We start from the raw sequence: 8,598 nt of genomic DNA on the forward strand, positions 1-8,598 counted from the left end.
TGTTCCCAGCGGGGGCGTGGCAGCCCCTTAGCCAATGAGGCGACTCGAAACGGGGCAATCCCCACTCCGATCTAACGGGCCGGGGGACTAATGGCAATAAGCCCCTCGATAGAGAGCCAATACCGCCCATGGTAATGCCCCCAGGGCCTGTAATTATGGGCCACTGGGGCATTATCTGGGGCGGTATTGGCCCACCGTCTCGTGGCTTATTGACACAACATGTTGGCAGAATTGTCACTTATTTCTTAAATGCATATTATTTTGGATGTTGAGTGTTTCAGAAACGGCTTTCCAATGCAGTCGACGTTTGCCAAACGCATGAGTGCCTTCTACGGCTATTTCCACCATGGTTCAGGTCCATTGTCAAGCAGCAGAGCAAATAATACCCCAATGATACTTGCAACAGAGGAAGAAATCTAACTTAGTAAAGGAAATTCTGGCCCTTTTTAAAGACGCGAGGGGAGCAGCAAGCCAGTATAACACTTAAAGCTTGAAGGCAAAATCCAGCTCAAACAAAACAACAAAATCCACGTTTGACATTGAAGTCCAATCTAACCATCTCCTAGAATGGCTTCTGACTTATCTTCTCTCAATCCACCGAGAAGAATTCCTTGGCGGAATGTATACCCGCAACAGGACATCCCTTGGAATTTAGAGCAAGGTAAAGCAAAAGGCACACGACAATTTGGGGTTCAAAGCAGACTAGGATTCTCCTTAACACTGCCGTTTTTTCTATCAAAAAGCACACCTGCCGTGAGCTGTTATCCGTGATCCCCAATGCGGACATATTTTAGTGCATTGAAGTAAATGCAACACAGGAGGGAATCCTAAAAGGAGTAGTGTATACATATGAATCCCAGAAGAACCTAGCACAGGTTTAAGATGAGGCCCTGCCTTCTAAATAGAACCAGGGCACTGAAGGGCTTTGGCAGGATGGCTGGGCTGTCAAGACTTTCCCCAGCAATCCCACCTACAGTACAGGCATCTGGTGGTCTCAGGCCTACTATGTGTGCCCCAGCACCAACCCTTTTATGCAAAGTGATCTTTCATTTTCCCTCTTTCCCAGCTAACCAAACCCACTACTGTGAAGTCTGCTGGAGCGCCTAGAGACACTGCAAATGGCAGCAGTGGGGAGCAGAAATCCTAATACCAACAGCCCTTAAATTGTTGATTTCTGGGAAAAGAGCATACTATTGTGACTGTGGAAGCGTTGGTTTATTAGTTTAAATACAATGTTATCACGTGATCAGGTGAAGTACCCCTGATTTCTCTGTACGTTTGGGTGAGCACATGTGACTCCAAACAGATACAAGCAACAAAACTACTTTTATTGGGTACATAAAGTTATCTTCTGAGCCTTGTAAATCTGTTTAGAGTCGCATGCGAAGCACAGATTAGTAAGCAGAATGTGTACCAACGGTGCCATTGCAGGAAACAGGTGACATAGTACTGCCCCACTTGAGTGACTGCACTTGTTGAGTATTTTTACAGCAGTTTTTTGTAATGTGTGTACAGATGTCCATGTAGTGGTGTTGCAGATCACATTTAGTAATACAGTGTCCAGAAATGCTAGAGTCGCTCCTACCGGTCTAATAGAATGTGTTCTTGGAGTTGCTGCAAGTCTTTTGTTCTTGTGTGTAGCATACCTGAATGCACTGGAAAGTCCATCTCACGATACTGGCTTTGTGGACGGGACTGCCTTTTTGTTCTATTGCAAAGGAATTAAAAAATTGCTTGTTTTTCGTATTGCTTTTGTTTGGTCCACATAGAAAATTACAGTGCGACACAGACACATTGTATATATAGTGACCTTTCTGCCCTAGACTCTGGTTTCTGGAAGAAAGCTGGGAGTTCAATGGAATGGTTTACATGGAATGTAGATATGCATTTTATGGAGAAGTGTGGGTTTGTTATGAACAGCATGTCCTTGTTAACAGTGGCAAAAGGCTCCTCAAATGACAAAGTGTGTAGTTTGCTTACTCTTCATGATATACCTGCTACTAGAAAGGACACTTTGTATGTTAGGTGTTTGAGTCAACATGAGAAAACCGTGGAATATGAATAAATCTGTTTAGGAATGTGTTGTGACCACTGTGAGACCTTGAACTGGGAAGTTGTATAGGTGGTAAAGTCGCCATTTGCACGTTTAAAAAGCTAAACATAAGCCCTAAATCTAATATATATAAACAGGTAACAATATCAGTCACTGTGGCCTCTATTAGGCTAATTCATTGTTGTCCACCAGATGACAAAAAGATTTCACTTATTGAAGTAATATGTGTTGGGTTTGCGTGGCTTACTTAGAATGTCCATACATCTGTGGCCGCTGTAAATTATGTCACGATATAGTATGCAGCATAAGCAAGTCAGGGACATTTTTCCCCTGCACAGGGTGTGTGCACAATTAAACCGCTTTTCATTTTTAGAATCCCCAAATGGTTTTTAAAGAGGCCTCCAACCTGTCATACACCGAAACTCCACCAGCACCCTTAGTGCCAATAGACCAGGAACCAGGCCGGTCTGTTGTCAATTAATACTTTACTGATTTATTATTTTAATATTCAATCCGAACAAAAAGATGACAGCAGCCATTAAAGTTGTGGCAAAACAATGCACAGGTTTCTAGAACATACCCAGGTTAAGATGGACTTCAATGCCACAGCAAATGTGTGTTGTGAAAAGCAATGGCAAATCATTTCCCTCAACTAATGGCAGGAAGTTTAAGCGCTCCCCCTGTGACAATGGAAAACTGTGTTTTCAATGATTGGGTACTTCGGCTGCTTACACTAGAGAACAAAGAGGGCTTAAACACCCACAAGCTAGCACACATAGGAAATTTGTGTTTAACACAGGCAACACATGAGAAAGAAAAAACAAAAAAATAAAGGGAATGCAATTCAAAATCATTGAGCAGGGTCTGATAGAGGAAGAAGGATACAATAGGAAAAACGAGTATTCAAAGGATAAAAGACATTTTTAGAAAAACGAAAATTGAAATCACGAACTGACAGGCAAGCTCAAAACCATGAAACAAGAAAGAAAGGCAATGCAAAATCCAAGCTCAGAATCTGATAGAGGAAGGGGACTGCTCTAGGAAAATCACTGTTTAAAGGATGAAAAGAAATATTTGGAAAAACGAAATTAGAAATCCCCCTAACTTTAGCTGGAGCTGGAACTGACAGACAAGCTCAAAACCATGAAAAAGGCACATAGGAACCACGATTTTTAGGGAAATGACAGCGACAATTTACAGGTATGTTTTGGGCAAAGCGATTGAGTGGGAACAAAAGTTTGGGTTTAATATGACAGATGCAAATGGGAATTGTTTTTAAACACACCATTTAACACCTGGACATATTCTGTTTTAGCTCATGATGGGAATAATTCTTTTGGGGCAACACTTTAATGACTATACAATTAAATAACAACATTAGGGAGAAGATCGTTGATTTTGAATTGCAACAACCTTGCTCCATGAATTTCAAAGAGGGAATTCATAGATTTACTAAGCAAAATACTAGGGAAATAACTTACTTAACTATGCAAACAAACACACAACGTTTCAGGGGAAAGAGAACTATAATCAACAAATACACAAGGGGTGATTTTGTTCCCTAGGAAAAATGACTTAAATGCACAGAGGAACACAACATTTGTCAAGGGGAGAGTTACAAATTGCACAGACAAATAAAATACTTTTCAATAGAAAAATGACTATATTTCACAAACGGATAGAATAGAGGATCTTTCCTTATGGGGACACTCGAGGTTAGTGCTTAAATTGATAGGACTTGTTTAATCTATGGCTGTGGAGATCTATACTTACAGAAGAAAAGCACTCTATAGTCATCAATGGTGCCAGTGCTCCAGTGTGGGGACCATCAAAGGGGTCAATCAAGGCCTCACTCTATCCTCCCAAGCAGTTATTCCAGGTCCCTGTTTCACTCCAGGACTAGGCCCAACATTCTGCAAGGATAGCTCCAGATCTTCAGTCAGCTGCACAGCTCAGATTTAGTAGAGAGAAAAACCTCCAGTTGAGGAGGAGTAACCTATTTATAAACTAAATGACATCACTGATGTGTCATCTTGCTCACACAACTGATAGGGAAGTGGTCAAAGGTTCTCTCCCTCTCTGCAAGCCGGTAGATTCAGAGAAAGCAGGCATGATTTGAGCAGTCAGGGGAGGATACCCCATAAATCATATGACACAGGCATGGGGTTGCATCTGGCTTTTGTACCTAGAAATCTCACATTTTGAAAAATACCCTTTCTCATCAGATTACGCAACAGATGCCAGCATATTCAGACATTACTTTTTTTGTGAATCGCATCAACCTTGTTTGGTGACTGTGCGACATATTGGGGCGAAGCTACAGTATTTTCTCGTTTACATCCAAACAACATTACTGAAAAATATGCCATTTGGTGGGCAGGATACCCATCACCTGTTACACCTTTTCACACATTTTTATGATTGTCATATTTATGCAGAGAACACAATATATTTTTGTTTTATAACTTTTGATAGGTTGGAATCACCAAAATCAGTTTGGACCCACAAGAAGCAGCTCACTGACAGCTTTTCATAAATCCCAACATGAAAAATGTACGATTAATACTTCCCAAGTTATTCCAAAATTTGCATATCTGCCATTGCGTGCAATGGGTGTGAAGCTCCACCTTCACACTTCCCCCACTGTATGGAGAGATGTGGTTTTTAGCTCTGACATCAAGAGGGACCCTTTTGTTCAGGTTAGCCTACAGCTTCAAAGGCTAATTGCTATGTTTACGACGGCCTAAGGGCTTTTGGTCGTACAATTTGAGGATACACAGAATGCCTTAGCTCATTCCCATGGTAGCACAGCTTGGAAAGGCTGGTTTCACACCTGGGGTTCATTGCTAGGATTTGAAACGTAAGAGTTGCCTTTTCCCAGCATTTTACATTTGTTCCAACTTTAACAAATGCACACAATCTAAACATGTAAACTCTTGCAACAGTACTTTCTTGCAACAGTGATTACATAAGGCAACATCATATTTTTAAAGACTTTAGCTGTACATTTGAATACTTAAAGTGTTGATCCAATTGCAATGTCACTGGAGTCCATTTTAGCCATGAAACCTTTCATGCTGTTGTAGTCCTCGTTTCCTTGTAGATTCTGGTTACTTAAAAGATTCTCTGAGATGGGCTCATGATGAACAAACTTAAAGTTCCCTGGTGGCATTCCTGCACATATTTTGAAGAGCAGGTCTTTAATTGAAAATGACAATAGCTTTGGAAGGCAATGATTTGGTAAAAATTACAAAACACGCTGGATGTTGCTGTTTTTTCCAAGATGGTCCCATCCTTTCCAAATGTTTCTCAAGTCTCATGAGGTCTTCCCCTCATGTATGGCAAAGAACATTTCCAGGCCTCTCTAGGCTTAGATGCCTAACTTTGCTCCTTCGTGTTTCGGCACAGGCCTCATTTTGCATATACTCCAGCGCAGGCCTTTTACTGAGAGGCATGTCTCCCCCTCTGACTCCGGCCTGTCGTTATGGCATTATAGGGCTGTTTCACCCCACAATGACCAGACTCTAGAAATTCAGGGTCCAGGCTGTCAAGTTAATAACTTTTAGATTTGGGAATTTTATCTGCTTTTGTTGCATGAGAAAATGGTGTGTTGGATAAAGCTTGATTGGAGGGTCTATCACAATGTGTAGTAGATGAGGAGACCACACTTGTCATACCCCATGCTGATGCAACTGGGGTTAAAGATGGGTGTTTCTGCAACAGTTTTTGCACCATCCCATAAAACAGTGTCACAGGAGGAGGAGCATAGGCAGATTCCCTGATCATGCCATCCACAGTGTATTACCAAGGGATGAATCTTGAGGGTGCTTCGATGCAAAGCAACTGCTATTACTTAGTGTTCTTTTAGTCATTTTAGGTCCTATTTCCCCACAGCCGATTGACAGGTCTCCCTCCACTCCACCCCTTATGGCCAACTTCATATTCTTTACTGCACGTTCATTATTGGGATGCCTCAAAAAATCTCTCCTGTTTCTTTGATGATTTTCTATTTCTGCATTTTTTGGATATCCATCAACTCTTCACAAAGCCAGGAACTTCCTCTGCCAGTCGATGATTACGTTCCTGTTTCCATTGCCTCCAGACACACCCTTGCAGTGTCCTGTCGTTGAGGCAGTTAGGCAGAATTATATGCAGTACCCTTCGGGAACATCACACACAATTAAGACTACAAGTGACAGTACAAATTCACCTTTGGTACAAGCTTGTACTACACAGTTAAAGTGGTAGCGATGGCTGAGCAGCCAGACTTATCTGAAAAGTAAGTACGCAGTATCAAATAGTTACACAAAGGAAAGCAATTACTATGATTCAGGCAAACACTGACTCAAGGTTTTCACGTAAAAGAATATACATTTATTTCACTCTTCAGTTGCATAACATTACACCATTATAAGCAACTTAAAAATCACACTCTTAATACACCACACCACTTCCCTTAAATTCCAGACAAGTTAAGCTCATAAAAATGAAGTGGGAGCAAAATGGCACTCCAGCACTTTAAAAGAGAGGGAAAGACACTGTTAATAAAAATGAACCACACAACAGGTAAGTACTCAGGGCAGTAGAGCAAAAAAGGAACTACAGTGATAGAATCAGGTAGAAAAGGCAAAGTCAATAAGACAAAAGTCTTTTGCTCAAGATCACAGGGTTCAGGGTAGTTTGCAGTAAAGTTCATGCCACGGATTTCAGACGAGGTTGGGTGGTAGAAAAATTAGTTCAAAGAGAAGAGAAGGACAAGCCCTCGGATTGGAGAAAGATTTCACGCACTTTCCCCGCGGTTGAACGAAACGAGCAACCGGGTTTGCACAGTACCTTAAAACAGAGGAAGCTGTAGCTGAGGCAGACATTCCTGGTAGTTCCTGAAGGCTCACGGTTTCTGAAGCAACTGTAGGACTGACACAAAGTAGGAAGACTGGAGGGTCCTGCACTACCCAGGGAAGAAACCAGCAGCAGAGCAGAGCAAAGCAACAAATAAAAGATGCGCTCCTTAAAACCCAAGCAGGGTCCGACCTTCCTGGCTATCCGGCCCACTGTAGCTCTGTACAGCGAATTCGACCAGAGGAGGGGTCCTGGCTTGCAGTTTGGGCGAACTGGTTGGTCCCACCAGCTCAAGGGAAGAAGTTTCCTGGAGGATCTTCTCTGTCATCGGATTCTGAAAATTCGGACCTGCAGCAGGGCTTCACCGGGCGGTTCAGTCGTTGAAGGGGTCCTCTTCTATCAGCTCCTCATTGGTTCTTTCATTCCAGTGGCGACTTTGCCTTTCCAGTCCCAGAGACCTGCTTTTTTATGCAGTTTTCCCCCATTCATACAGCCTGGCTGTCAATCACACAGCAGGGTGGCTGTCCTGGCAAGGACAGTCCCCTTAGCCAATTAAACAGGAGTGCGACTTGGGTTACCAAGGGAACCAATGGCAGGGGTCCTAAGACCCCCCCCCTCACATCCTTCCTACCCAGACTTTCAGGCGCCTTAAGGAGGCTGCGAAAAGATGGCGAACAAAGGAATGAACCCCGGTTTGGTGCGCAGAGAAGAACACGAGAAAGACTTTAACAAAAAGAAATGGCGAATAAACCCAGCCGGAGCCAAAATAAAATGTATTTGGTCAAGTGGGGTTATGTTGGGGGCTAATATGATAGCCTCAAACAATACCATAGTTATATAAGATAACCGCGGTAGAAAAGTTAGGGTAGTTACCACTGCCACCAGCCAAGTCTTGATGTAAAGGGAGCGAAACATTGCTCCAAGAGACACAGACAAAAAGGGATAGGAATTAACCTTTTCCAATACTCCATGTAAGACTAAATAAGATTAATGGCAACTTTACATGTTTCTGGGAGACAATAGTCAGTCCCAGAAGAATGGAGTCAGAGGGAAGTCTAAAAGACAACCCTGTGTCACTGCACTGAAGGTGCTGTGTAACACACACAAAAAATTCTGCTCATGGAGTGGGTGAGGCTCCAGAGCCCAAGATCACACAAATGGTAAAAACAAACACAGCAAAACACATGTAAGAGTGGGAAAAAGGCTCACACTCTTACCAGGTGAAAAAATTAAATCCTAGAAATCCAGCAAAGCTTCTGAGGGACTCATTAGGTAAGGGAAATTCGCCATTTATGAGAATTCTCCCTAACAGGGTTTCAACCCATCCGTGAAGCTATGGCCGACACCAAGAAGAAAAGCATTTTCAAGGTCTGTTCTTCCTGCCATCTAAAGAATGTCTATGTAGAGGATCTCCACAATGACTACCTATACTATCTTTATTCCGACCACGAAATCTGCAAATGTTCCATCTGTTAGTCATTTTGCAGCAAGACTCTTCGAGACTGTACCCAAATGTTAGTGACGTTGTTAGATGATGATGCTGGAGCCTCGGATATTACCTATATAGGTAGCCATGCTTCCTCCCTCGGTCAGAGGAGGCCTCTTGAATGCACCTCTTCAACTAATAGGTGGAGGTCCCACAATGACCTTTCCTGTGGTAAAAGAATGAAAAGGGATCATTCACCCCTACCTCTAACTTCCACCTC

The sequence above is a fragment of the Ambystoma mexicanum genome, chromosome 1p (genome assembly GCF_040938575.1).
Source record: "Ambystoma mexicanum isolate Mex_15411 chromosome 1p, UKY_AmexF1_1, whole genome shotgun sequence".
Taxonomy (NCBI): Eukaryota; Metazoa; Chordata; class Amphibia; order Caudata; family Ambystomatidae; genus Ambystoma; species Ambystoma mexicanum.